The 13,768-nt window shown below is 38.3% G+C and overlaps 1 pseudogene; it reads right to left on the bottom strand.

The window, feature by feature from the left end:
• Positions 1-1,518: 1,518 nt before the first annotated feature.
• LOC128285446 (uncharacterized) lies at positions 1,519-8,645 on the bottom strand (annotated as a pseudogene).
• Positions 8,646-13,768: the final 5,123 nt, after the last annotated feature.

Raw genomic sequence — 13,768 nt, 5'->3', positions numbered from 1 at the left:
CACCTCTCGCAATATGAGTTGATTTTTTTGAAACATAAATTGAAAGAATAGAAATTGGAAATACCTCAGTATGTGAACTGAGGTTCAACTCATCTCTCGCAATATGAGTTGATTTTTTGAAAAACAGAAATTAAAATTACCTCAGCTTGCCCCGAGGCTCAACTCACCTCTCGCAATATGAGTTGATTTTTGAAAAACAGAAATTAAAAGGCTCAACTCACCTCTCGTAATATGAGTTGATTTTTGAAAATTAACTTGAAAAGCAGATTTTGAAAATACCTCGACATGTGACCCGAGGCTCAACTCACCTCTCGCAATATGAGTTGATTTTTTTGAAACATAAATTGAAAGAACAGAAATTGGAAATACCTCAGTATGTGAACCGAGGTTCAACTCATCTCTCGCAATATGAGTTGATTTTTTGAAAAACAGAAATTGAAATTACCTCAGCGTGCCCCGAGGCTCAACTCACCTCTCGCAATATGAGTTGATTTTTGAAAAGTATAAATTTAAAACAGAAATTAAAAGGCTCAACTCACCTCTTGAAATATGAGTTGATTTTTGAAAACATGAATTAAAACATCAAAATACCAAAACCTGTCATTTGGTAGAACTCAGGCGTCTTTTCCTTTGATTCAGTGCAGCTATTAACATATCTTCTTGCTCTGCTGGAGTACCTGTATATGTCATGCACGATGTTATCATGATATGCACATGTTTGTCTTAAATTCCTTTATGCCTACATGATTATGCAATGCGCCTTAGGCATGTTTGTCATATGCCCCTTTTTCGTCACGATTTTTTTGGATCTGCGTTCATTGCTTTGACTCTTGACTTTCTCTTCAGGCTTTGTACCCGTCTCTAAGTTTCACGAGTAATCTGTGTTTCTTAGATATCACTCTTTTGTCCCTGGTTGAACTTTATCCTTGCTTTGAGGCTCTTGTATTTGTCAAATTTTCATTCAGGTAATGCTTAACATTTCTTTTGTTTAGAGTATGTCATTTCACTATTTATCATGTAAATAAACACATAATGAGATGCATGAAAATGGTTAGGTAGGGGCAAAAAGGCTACCTCACATTTATTTATTTCAAATGTAGCAAACAAAGAAAGTTAATCAATGGTAGTAAAAAGTGTCATAAAGAGAAAAGGGATCGCATTCAATTGATACAAATGCTCTAGATATTCAACACATGAACTCTTCCACATTCCTTCATCTAGAATCTTTTCGAGCATGGCTTCTTGCGTAGAAGATTTCGAGCTTTCATAAATGCTTCAAATACTGTAGTCTCGCTGTTTGACCCACCGTTCGAAACGCCTTTTTCTTTAAGCCCGGGTTTGCTTCATTAGAATGCCCTTTTGGGTTTTCATCCTAATCTTTTGTGTTAATCAAGACGCCCTTTTCGGGTTTTCACCTTGATCCCCTTTCTTTTTCTTTTTTCTTTTTTTTTAAGACGTCATTTTCGGGTTTTCATCTTGGTTTCCTTTTTCAAGCATAATATTTCTTTAAGCATCTGAGTTCACTGGATCCGGTAACTCCTTCCCATCTATCTCGGTGAGAATCAAAGCTCCACCCGAGAATGTCTTCTTTACGACGTATGGACCTTCCCAATTTGGTACCCATTTTCCTCGGAAGTCTTTTTGTATTGGGAGAATCTTTCTTAGTACGAGTTCTCCTTCGTGGAATTCTTTTGGCCGAACTTTCTTATCATGGGCTGCGATCATTCTCTTCTGGTACATCTGTCCATGGCAGATTGCCTTCAAACGTTTTTCTTCAATAAGGTTTAACTGGTCATATCGAGCTCGAACCCATTCTACTTCTTCTAGTTTTGATTCCATTAAGACTCGTAGAGAGGGGATCTCAACTTCGATGGGTAGCACAGCTTTCATTCCATAGACCAGAGACAAAGGAGTTGCTTCCGTAGATGTCCGCACAGATGTGCGATATCCATACAAAGCAAATGGTAACTTCTCGTGCCAATCTTTATATGTCTCGGTCATTTTCCCAATAATCTTCTTAATATTCTTATTGGCCGCTTCAACAGCCCCATTTATTTTCGGGCGATAGGGTGATGAATTATGATGCTTTGTTTGAAATTGCTCACACACTTCCTTCATCATCTTGTTGTTCAGATTCATGGCATTATCTGAAATGATTCTTTCAGGCAAACCATATCGACAAATGATTTCCTTTTTCAAAAACCTACAAACTGCAGTCTTTGTCACATTGGCAAATGAAGCGGCTTTTATCCATTTTGTGAAATAATCAATGACCACAAAAATGAATCGGTGTCCATTAGAAGCTTTTGGGGAAATTGACCCTATAACATCCATGCCCCACATAGAAAAAGGCCACGGAGAGGTCATGACATGAAGAGGCGAAGGGGCTACATGAATCCTATCGCCATAAATTTGACATTTGTGGCATTTTCTTGTAAAACTAATGCAGTCGCTTTCCATCGTCAACTAGTAATAACCGAGTCTCATAATCTTCCTGGCCATAGTGAAACCATTGGCATGTGTCCCACAGATTCTCTCATGGACATCTTCAAGTATTTTTCTGGCTTCAACAGCATCCACGCATCTCAAGAGCACCTGATCTTTTCCTCTTTTGTACAGGATGTCCCCATCAAGAACAAATCCCGCTGCCATTCTTCTGATTGTTCTTTTGTCGTTCTCATTTGCTTGTTCGGGATACCTTTGATTCTTGATATATTCTAAGACATCATGAAACCATGGCCGTCCATCTGGCTCTTTTTCAATGATGAAACAATGTGCAGGGACTTCATATATGCTCATTTGAAGAGACATTATTTCTGTTTCTCTGTTTGCTTTAAACATTGAAGCCAAAGTGGCCAGGGCATCAGCTAACTGGTTTTCTTCTCGTGGGAAGTAATTAAAAGTTATTTCTTTGAAGTCTTTAATCAACCCTGCCATGAGATCACCGTATTTGATTAATTTTGAATCCCTCACTTCTCAATCTCCACGGATTTGATAAATCACCAATGCTGAGTCTCCGTATACCTCTAAAGTTTGGATGTTTCGTTCAATTGCTGCACGAAGTCCCATGATACAGGCCTCATATTCCGCTATGTTATTGGTACAGAAGAAATTCAACCTGGCAGTGAACGGATAATGGTTTCCTTCTGGTGATACTAAGACTGCTCCAAACCTATGCCCCAATGCATTCGATGCACCATCAAAGCTCATCTTCCATGACTTTTCTTTTGATGACTCATATTCTTTTTCTGTAATGCACATCAAGTCTTCATCTGGGAAATCAAATCTCAATGGCTCGTATTCCTCTGTTGTTCGAGTTGCTAAGAAATCAGCTATTGCACTCCCTTTTATCGACTTCTAACTTACATAGGCAATGTCGTATTCCGATAAAAGGATCTGTCATAGTGCCATTCTTCCTAAGAGTACAGGTGATTCCATCATGTACTTTATTGGGTCCAACTTTGAAATTAGCCATGTCGTATGATACAGCATATATTGCCTGAGTTTTCGAGCTACCCAAACCAGAGCGCAACAGTATTTTTCTATGGACGAATACTTTGCCTCATATTCAGTGAACTTTTTTCTGAGGTAGTAGATCGCCTTTTCTTTCTTTCCTGACTCGTCATGTTTCCCCAATACGCAACCCATTGAATTCTCAAACACAGTCAAAAACAATATCAATGGTCTTCCCGGCATTGGCGGTACTAGCACTGGAGGACTAGACAAATACTGTTTTATCTTGTCAAAAGCCACTTGGCACTCCTCGTTCCATTCTTCGGGATTATGTTTTCGAATGAGTCAAAAGATTGGGTCACACTGGTTGGTAAGTTGAACGATGAATCGGGAGATGTAGTTTAACGGCCCTAAAAATCCTCTGACTTCCTTTTGCGTGCGCGGAGGTGGTAACTCTTCAATGGCTTTTATTTTATCTGGATCAACCTCAATACCTCTTTCACTGACAATGAAGCCTAACAACTTTCCCGAGGTAACCCCAAACGTACATTTGGCTGGATTAAGCTTTAGCTGAAACTTTCTCAGTCTGTCGAACAACTTCTTCAGGTTCACTACATGCTCTTCTTCCCCTCGGGATTTAGCAATCATATCGTCGACGTAGACCTCTATTTCTTTATGCATCATATCATGGAATAATCTTGCCATAGCCCTCTGATATGTTGCCCCAGCATTCTTTAATCCGAACGGCATTACCTTATAGCAGAATGTTCCCCACATTGTTATGAAAGTAGTTTTCTCCATATCCTCAGGGGCCATCTTGATCTGATTATAACCCGAGAATCCATCCATGAACGAAAATAATGAATTTTTTGCTGTGTTATCTACCAACGTATCAATGTGTGGTAAGGGAAAATTATCCTTAGGACTTGCTCGATTCAGGTCACGATAATCTACGCACATTCGTACTTTACTGTCTTTCTTTGGTACCGGGACTATGTTAGCCACCCATTCTGGATATTTGGAGGCTTGTAGGAAGCCAGCATCAAATTGTTTCTTGACTTCCTCTTTTATTTTCAACAACATCTCAGGTCTCATCCGTCTTAGCTTTTGTTGAATGGGTTTGCATTCTGGCTTTAATGGGAGCTTATGGACCGCAACATCTTCATCCAATCCTGGCATATCCTGATATGACCATGCGAATACATCTTTGTACTCGCGGAGCAAAGCAATCAAATTGTGTCTGGTGCCCCCTGAAATAGAGATGCCAATCTTTACTTCTTACTTTCTTTCTTCAGTCCCTAAATTTATTGTTTCAACAGATTCTTGATAAGGCAAAATCTGTTTATCCTCTTGTTCCACCATTCTTAGTAGGTCAGGAGACGAGACATAGTCTTCAGCATTTTCTTCAACTTCAAATTCTCCTAAACAAATAGCCTTCTCAAAATCGATTTCAGGACTCGTAACGGGTTTGTTCATGCTGTTGATATCTGAGCACCTGAAAGTTGAATAGAAAAGGAAACTATAGAGGGGCATCCCAGTATTGGAACCAACAAACGAAATGTTATGGCATGGTATGAGACAAATGTACAGATAGGCTATGAAATGAGAAGATGATCATGAAATTAGTGATAATGCGAAAGATCGTGACAAAATGCATCTTCATTGATATTCATTTAAATGATAAAGAGCGAATGCAAGTTCTTACAAAAGAATTCTATTATATCTAAGGACACAATAGAGGGTTAATATTTGAGCATTACTCTGAAGACTTATAAACTACAAGAAGGTCCTCAGCAGTCCAATTGTTCAACATGAAACCAGGAGGACAAGGGCGTATCGTTGAAACATCTTTAATTGCCCCACTTCCTTTGTCAAAAACATTTATACTGACATTCTAAAGACCCCTTTCAATTAATAACAGCGTGCTTTATATATTATCTTGTCCGGGGCATATCATCCCTGCAGATGTAAATGTTCTTAACAAATGAGGGTACGTTATTGGCTCCCATTCCAATTCTCGGCCTAAGGTTCTTGCTATCCTTCTTTCTTAATCCTTCTTCCATTGTTTTCTTCTTTGACGTATGTCTGGCTAGAACCCCAAATCGTATCGGGCCTTGTAGTGTACTAGCTTTAGAGCCCTGGCTATTCCTTGTAGATATCTTCCCAAACCTTTCCTTGCTCGGGCTCCTCTTCCCACAGTCATTTTGATACCCATCCTGGTATTTCTTGACAGTTTTGGCGCGGGAATTCTGTTTCCCTCAGCGACGAATGTGGCATTGAAAAATTCAAGGGATCGAAAGGAATATTCCACTGTGTCTTTGCTTACTTCAAGGTACGGTGCATCGGTAGAGATAGATGCTACAATATCTTCTTCTCCCTCGACAGTGACCAAACAGCCATCCATGATAAATTTCACCTTTTGATGGAGGGATGATGGGACTGCTCCAGCAGAATGGATCCAATGTCTTCCCAAGAGACAATTGTATGATGGTGTAATGTCCATGACTTGAAACTCAACATCGTATATATAGGGACCCACTTCTAGAGGGATCTCGATTTTTCCCATGACTTCTCATCTTGTTCCATCGAATGCCCTTACTGTAGAATGGCAGGGCCTTAGATAGGACAAATCCATCGGAATCTTGGAAAGTGTGGCCAAAGGCATGACATTGAGTGCCGATCCATTGTCGATGAGCACGTTCTGTATTATATAGCTCTTACAACGGGTTATGATATGCAATGCTTTCACTGAGCCTCTACCATTGGGCGGTATTTCATCATCACTAAAAGAAATGAAATTATCCGCGTTTAGGTTATTCACTCATCTGTCAAGCTTCTCAACGGATATGTTGTTTGCCACGTAAGCTTGATTCAACACCTTTAACAAGGCGTTCCGGTGCAGTTCTGAATTTAACAGCAGAGATAATATCGAAATTCGTGCTGGCTGCTTACTCAATTGTTCCACCGCGTTGTACTCACTGTGCTTAATAAATTTTAAGAATTCTTGTGCTTCCTCCTCGTCCACAGGCTTTTAAGCCTCTTGCTCAGGCACAGTTTCATGCTCATCTTCGGTCACACGCATTGGTGCTTTTCCTTTCTGTTTCAAGTCACTATTCTTCTTCACTGGTTCGACCTCTTTCGAATAACATCTTCCACTACAAGTGAAATGACCTAATTCCCCAACGCTTCCAGTCATGGCTTTGGTTTTTTCATCTTCAGGTGTGACGATATTGACGTCATATTTCCATGGTACTGCTTTATCGTCCTTGTAGGGGAAAGGAGATGGTACCTCGATTATCACTTTTGGTTTCACCGGCTCCTTCTTCGCGTCATAATAAATTATTAACGGTCAGTCGGCGCTATACGGGAAACCTGACGATTGATGGTCAGAGGCGCATATTTCTCCTCTATCGACCTCTTCGCCTTTATAAAATATCTCAATCTCTTTATTATCCATCATGTTTTGCAGTAATCTCCTGAACTCCTCGCAGGACTGAATGTCGTGTCCTTTAAAACCATGGAATTCGCAAAAACTTTGAACTTTTTCATTTCTTCCTTCGAATATTCTGTTAAAATGACAGAGCAACCCCTTTTTAGCTAGTACCTCCCAGATTTTCTGCAGAGGTGTTCTTATTTTAGAAACCCATCTTCTACTTTGTTGTTTGTCCTCCTCTCCCACTGCGCTTACATTCTCTTCGGCGTGGTTTGGGAATAGGTTCCTGGATGTACCGCCAGTGCCATCAAATCGCAGAATACCCGCATCGATGAGTCCTTGAACTCTCCTTTTAAAGGCCAGGCAGTTTTCCGTAGAGTGCCCCTGGTTCCCGGCATGGTATGCACAACTAACATTTGGATCGTACCATTTCGGGTATGGAGGTTTAAGAGGTGCCATATAATGGGGAGATACTAATTGCTTCTCCAGGAGTTTTGGGTACAGTTCCCCATATGACACAGGAATAGGAGTGAATTGCAGTCTCTCAGGATTGGGCCTTATTGGTCTTGGTTCATTTCTAGGTTGGCTTTGAGCGGGTAGAGTGTTTTGTGGGAATGTAGTGACGGGCCTTTGGTTGTTCATGGCGTATACAGGGTAGGAAGGAGGTGATGCTTGGTAGTAAGGGGTCTGAGGAGGATAATAGAAATTCGGAGGAATCGAGGTCGGGGTTGGTTTGGATATAGATTAGGGGTATAATGGCTTCCCATTCCCACCATATGGGCTTCTGGTTCTTTCTTCTTCATGGGCGCTACCCTTCTTGAACTTTCTTGACCTTCCATTCTACCACTCTTGACGGCATTCTCTATAAGCTCACTAGATATTACAATATCCGCAAAGTCCTTCGTGGCACTTCCCACCAGCTTGTCATAGAATGGTGCTCTCAGAGTATTGATGAAAAGGGTTGTTATTCAGTCTTAGTCAGTGGAGGCTCCACTTGGGCCGAGATATCTCTCCACCTTTGCACGTACTGTCTAAAGGTTTCTGCTGGTTTCTTTTCCATCATTTGTAGGGCCATTCGATCAAGTACCATATCTGATACATTCTTGTACTACTCACAGAAGGCTGACGCCAAGTCCTTCCAAGATCGGATCTTTTCCCTACTAAGCTGGTTGTACCACCGAAAAACTGATCTTACTAGACTATCCTGAAAACAATGTATGCGTAGCTTGTCTTCATTCACGTAACCAGTCATTTTTCGATAAAACATGACAAGATGCGCCTTTGGACATCTCGTGCCATCGTATTTCTCAAAATCTGGTACTTTAAATTTCGGAGGCAGAACCAGATCGGGTACCAAACTGAGCTCTTTGGCACTCAGTGCAGAGAAGGCTTTAGTATCCTCTATTGCTTTAAGTCTTTCCTCTAAGCTCCTATACTTCTCTTGAACCTCGTGATCACCGATTTTCAACTTAGCTATTTCTGCTAGATCGTCCAAATCTGGAACGAGTGGATCAGCAGGACTAGCCCCCGGGTTTGATACAAACATTTCTTGCCCTATGTGAGCAGGTAGCACTGCCCGTTGCTCCATGTCTGTGGGTTCCCCTTGGGTGTACCCTCTTTGTGTTGCGCGGGCGTGCAGCGGAGTGAATCCTGGGGGATAGAGTGGATCTTGACTGTGATTAGCTCTTGACCGAGGTTCTTCGATGTCAGGGCTCTGCACGGGTCCCTTTCCCTTAACTAAAGCTGACATCATTTCCATCATCTAGGCCATTTGATCCTTCTGTTCGAGTGATTCTTCTCGAGATCTCACCATTAAATCTCTTATCTCTTGTTGCGACTTGGCCAACTGCTTTTGTAATTCCCTTTGGACTCTTTCCATTCTTTCGATTCTTTCATTGAATTCAGCCTCCATTGCCCTAGTTTATCGACGCGTTCTATACGAATGATGTGGTTCCAGGCTTGTGGTATTACAACTGCAAATTGTATATTTTAACCTTAGCGAATGATTATGGGATATGCAATGAATGAATGCATAAATGAATGCCAATCATGAAGGAAATGCAAGAAATTGGTGTTGATTTCAAAATAGCCCCTATTTAGGCATTTCATTCATCAAAAGAGTTCATTACAAAACATTTTTCCATTTTCGATTCAGCCATTACACAAACTTCCTAGCTATATCGTGGTATTTCTTTACTCGTGCTAAGAATTCTGATATGTTCGATCTTCGACTTGGTGGGAACTGGCAAATGAGAATTTCAGCTTCTTCCGATAGTTATACCACATGCATGGCTACCCCACGAATTTCATTTATCAAAAAGCTAAGTTGCATTTCTTTTTCTTGGAGGCCCTCATCGTAAGCACGAAGGTCTCTATCATATTGGCTATTCTTTTCTTCCAAAGCTTTCAAGAGAGTATCTAGCTGTTGTTGACGATCTTGCAGTATATGTTCTAACTCTCGTATCCTCTCTTTTAGTTCTTGACGTTTAGATCGACTAGTCATTACTTCGGCAGACATAGCTTCATATTCGGTGTTCTTTTTCCTTAGCTCCATCATAGCCTGCGCAGCCTTTTCCTCCTCTTTCTTCGTTTTTCCTTTCCAAAATTCCATCCCGCCTTTAATGTTGCTTATTTCTTCTTTCCATTCTGCCGACGACTTGCCCAGCCCACTATTTTTTATTGTGCCTCTTAACTTTTTATTTTCCAAATGGAGGTCCCTTAAGTCATTTCTCACGACTTCAACTTCTTTTTGCACTTTCTCGGCTCTAGATCTTTCAATCTGAACGTCGATCTTCAATTGGTAGTTTTCCTCTTAAAGAGCACTAAGGTCCCGAGACATCTTGGCCTTTTCTCGTTCAAATTCTTGTCTTGCCATTTCTAGCTCAGACGGCATTTCCTCCGAGAAAGGATTCTGGACGGTGTAGTTCGTTGACGAGATTTGCTGACTGTTCACCCGTTGCTTTCTCCATATGTCGTAATCTTAGGTAAGGGTATCAGCATATAAAGCTAATTCCATGAGGTGAATTTTCTTCCAAGACTTTGCAGTGTCTCGGATCCTCTTCATATACCCTTCACCCGCAAAAGCAAACTCGGACTGTGCTAATCCTCCAGTGGCGGGTATGAATTGTCACGAAGAAAATTACCTTTGGACTAATAGCGGGGCATATCCAAATCCTCCCCATAATCCGAGTAGTGGCACCCAGTCTTGATCTTCAACCTTGTATGACAAAACTGAAGGGCGGATCCACGGTGCTCTCCGAGTTACATCTTCAGCTCGAAGGTTCTGAAAAACTGAAACCCAATGTTCTTCGGTGACATCCTTTGGCCATTCTCTCTCAAGATAGGCCTCCAACGGAGCAAAATTTTTTGAAAACATGTGGTACGGTGTGCGCTCTACTTTCCAAAAGTGACTCAAGATCCAAACATTGAGCAACTGTGCGCATCCAATAAATCGTCCTTCCCCTTTTCTCTAACAACTACTCAGGGATCTGAAGGTCTCGGCTAGGATAGTCCGGACAGGGTTGATTCCTTGTTTTAATTTTTTGAAGAAATCCACCACCGCAACTTCTATGTGTCCAAGGACTTTCGGGAAAATGATCAAACCGTAAATGGCCAAAGCGAATAGATTTACCATTTTCAACATGTCAGGATAGTTCAGAACCAATTCTCGTAGGGAAGACCATGGAATGCAAATAGTTTCATTCTTCTTCTTTATCTATTTTTCGGCCCATGTGTCAGTCATGTCTGTCAATCTCACTAACTTTTTCTTGAAGGTCATCGGCTTAGGCTCTTTCACGTATACTTTATAGAATTACGCATTTTCAACACGAAGCAAAGCAACGTACTCCTCTATAGTCGGAGTCATATCTTCTAGATTGAAGGTAAAACATTGGTAAGTCGGATCTCAAAATCTGACCATGGCTTGGATCAATCGTTCGTCTACGTTGACAGTAATCAAATTGGCTATGTCTCCATATCTCTTGGTGAAGATACCCCTAATGTCCGAGTCCCACTAATTCCAAACCCGAACCAAATCTTCAAGGTTATTCTGGCGAACATTTACAGTTATGTGCTCGGGCAAATTGGCAATACATCCCTCCACTAGACTATCCCCTCTTTCTTTCTAAGTCTTTAGAGACCAGTCTCGAACCGCGACATTCCTCTTGGTTGTTTGTATAATTAACTCTTCCATTAGAAACCCGTTTTTTGGCAACCAAATCTCTAGTCAACACCTTCCTAATATGATGCCTATAATGCATGATGTAAAATAAGAATGAAAACAAACAAACTTGGTTAGTAACCACAGCAATTATAAATTGAGAAACAAATTAAGTTACCCGATTCAGTTCTTTTGCATAAACAGTGTAAATATAAAGAAAATGAGAGACAAGAGGCGTTTCTCCCGTGTACTTATTTTGGTGACCATTAACGAACGGAAGTTCGGCATGGCTCTAGTTAGGTGGCTTGTACGGTTCACTATATGCTGTTTCGGTTCTAGATAGGTACTCGAATTGTCCGTACTGTCATCTACTAAGATTAGTACGAAGCCTCGATCGTAGCCCATCACAGACTCACGAGTTCAATTCGAGGGATTACATTTACTTATGCCTATGCGGAGGGACAAGTTAACTCACGAAAGCATAAGTCATATGTAACCCGAAAGTATTCACTACCCTGTGCGGAGGGACGAGTTAACTCACGAAGGCATAGCGTTTACTTTCACTTAAACGGACGGTGCCCGGGTATAGAGCTCATGTTATGCAAGAATGCACGTGCACAGTGTGTAGGGAGAAACTCACAAACCTATATGTTTTATTTAAAAACTAAACCAAAACTAAAACCATAAGAATTTAAAGCTTTAAAACAACCAGACAAAACAAGTTAGAAGAATATATACAACACGATGCAAATGCATGATTTTTCAAAAACACAATTTTAGAATCATGACTAAATATTAATTTGAACAAGGAATTTTGAAAATTTTGACAACACGCGTTTAATTAGACTCGACTCTCAAAAATGCGGTTCCCTAGTGGAGTCGCCAGCTGTAGCGACGTAAAAATTTAGCTTTGGTCGCTAATTGTGGCGATTTATTAAAAATTTAAAAATAGAATCTCGGTTTTATAAAAAAGGGGGAGTCGCCACTGATCCTTTCTCCTAGGTGTGATCGGACACATAATAAATCATCTCTTTTGAAAAGACATTTATTTTTAAAAATGAAGGCCAAATTTAAGTCTACGTGAAAATCCAGAAAAAAATTAGGGTTCAGGAGTCGGTTATGCGCGAGGAAGGTATTAGCACCCTCGCGACACCCAAAATTGGTATCTCATTAACATGTGTTGTCTTGATTTTCAAAAATACGAGTTCAATATAAGATTTAATCTTTATCCGATTGAAAAGACGAGAACTTTCAATTTTGATTTTTGAGAAGGACATACCGTTTTAACACGAGTCGATTGATGTTCACCCAACATAGCGATAAAATCGACGACTTGGTGTTAAACCGATATGTTGCCTCATGCATTGAAATTAATTAGAAAACCAAAATAAGATTTTCGGAATAATGCAAAGCAAGTTGATATGAAATAAAAATAAATAAAAGATGTAAATGCATTGAAGCAAGTAAATGAACATGACAATAATATTAGAAACGATAAAGATATAATGTAATACTAGAATTGAACATGAAATGAAAACAATGAATGTATATACATAATAATAATATTAAGAATACGTACGTAAAATAATATATATACACGAGTAAAATAGTGTTAGAAGTATATGCTATAATAAAAACATAACTTGCAATGTTAAAATATATACATAATATATACATGAATAAAATGAACATTGAAAAATGTATATACGTGACATATATGAGAAACATAAACATAATAATATTAAGATAAAATGATAATTGATAATAGTGAAAATCATAGGTATAATAATAAATATAATGATATCTGAAAATAATACTATATGTAAAATGTGTATACAAGAATAATGAAATATATGTACATAAGGTCGTATAAAAATATATAACAATAATACTAAAGTGTATACATAATATGTATGAAAACATAATATAGTATTAGAAATATATACATGATATATAAAATACAATACTAAAAGGTATATATATGTAATATATAAAATGCATAATAATAATAATGTTGAAAACACATAATATTACGAAACATATACCTATATGAATTAAAGATATATACATAAATATTAAAACATATACTAATATTAATGATAATAAGAATAACATAAAAATAAATACATGAGATGGTATAAAAATATAAATATTATGGTATTTAAAATATATATGAAATAGCAAAAGAAACATATAGCAAATGGCATAAAAAAGTATAATATATATATACAAAATATACACAATATATACATACATTTAGAAATAATTGTGATATATATAAAAAGCTATCCACACTCTACATAATCATACATATATATATTTTTAATATATATATATTAGAAATATATATAGTAATATTAGAAAATATATATAATAGTACAAAGATATATGACTAATATATTAAAACACATACATAATAATACATAAAAAATAATATTAGAAAGTATATGTACATAATATACATATGGAAATATAGATATAATATAGTGTTAAAATATAATAATTCAACGTTAGAAATATATATGATATGTACAAAATACATAAGTATATTAAATGCATATACATATAATAGATATATATAATAAAACGTAAACTAATAATAATAATAATAATTAAAGTAAAGTAAAATAACGAGAAAAAGGTAAAAAAAAAGACTAAATTGAATTGGGAAACTAAATTTTGGGGCTAATTTAAAAGAAAATAAAGAGGAGGGATCAAAATGT

This window comes from Gossypium arboreum, chromosome 12, assembly GCF_025698485.1.
Source record: "Gossypium arboreum isolate Shixiya-1 chromosome 12, ASM2569848v2, whole genome shotgun sequence".
NCBI lineage: Eukaryota > Viridiplantae > Streptophyta > Magnoliopsida > Malvales > Malvaceae > Gossypium > Gossypium arboreum.
This window is presented reverse-complemented; position numbering and strand designations above follow the sequence as displayed.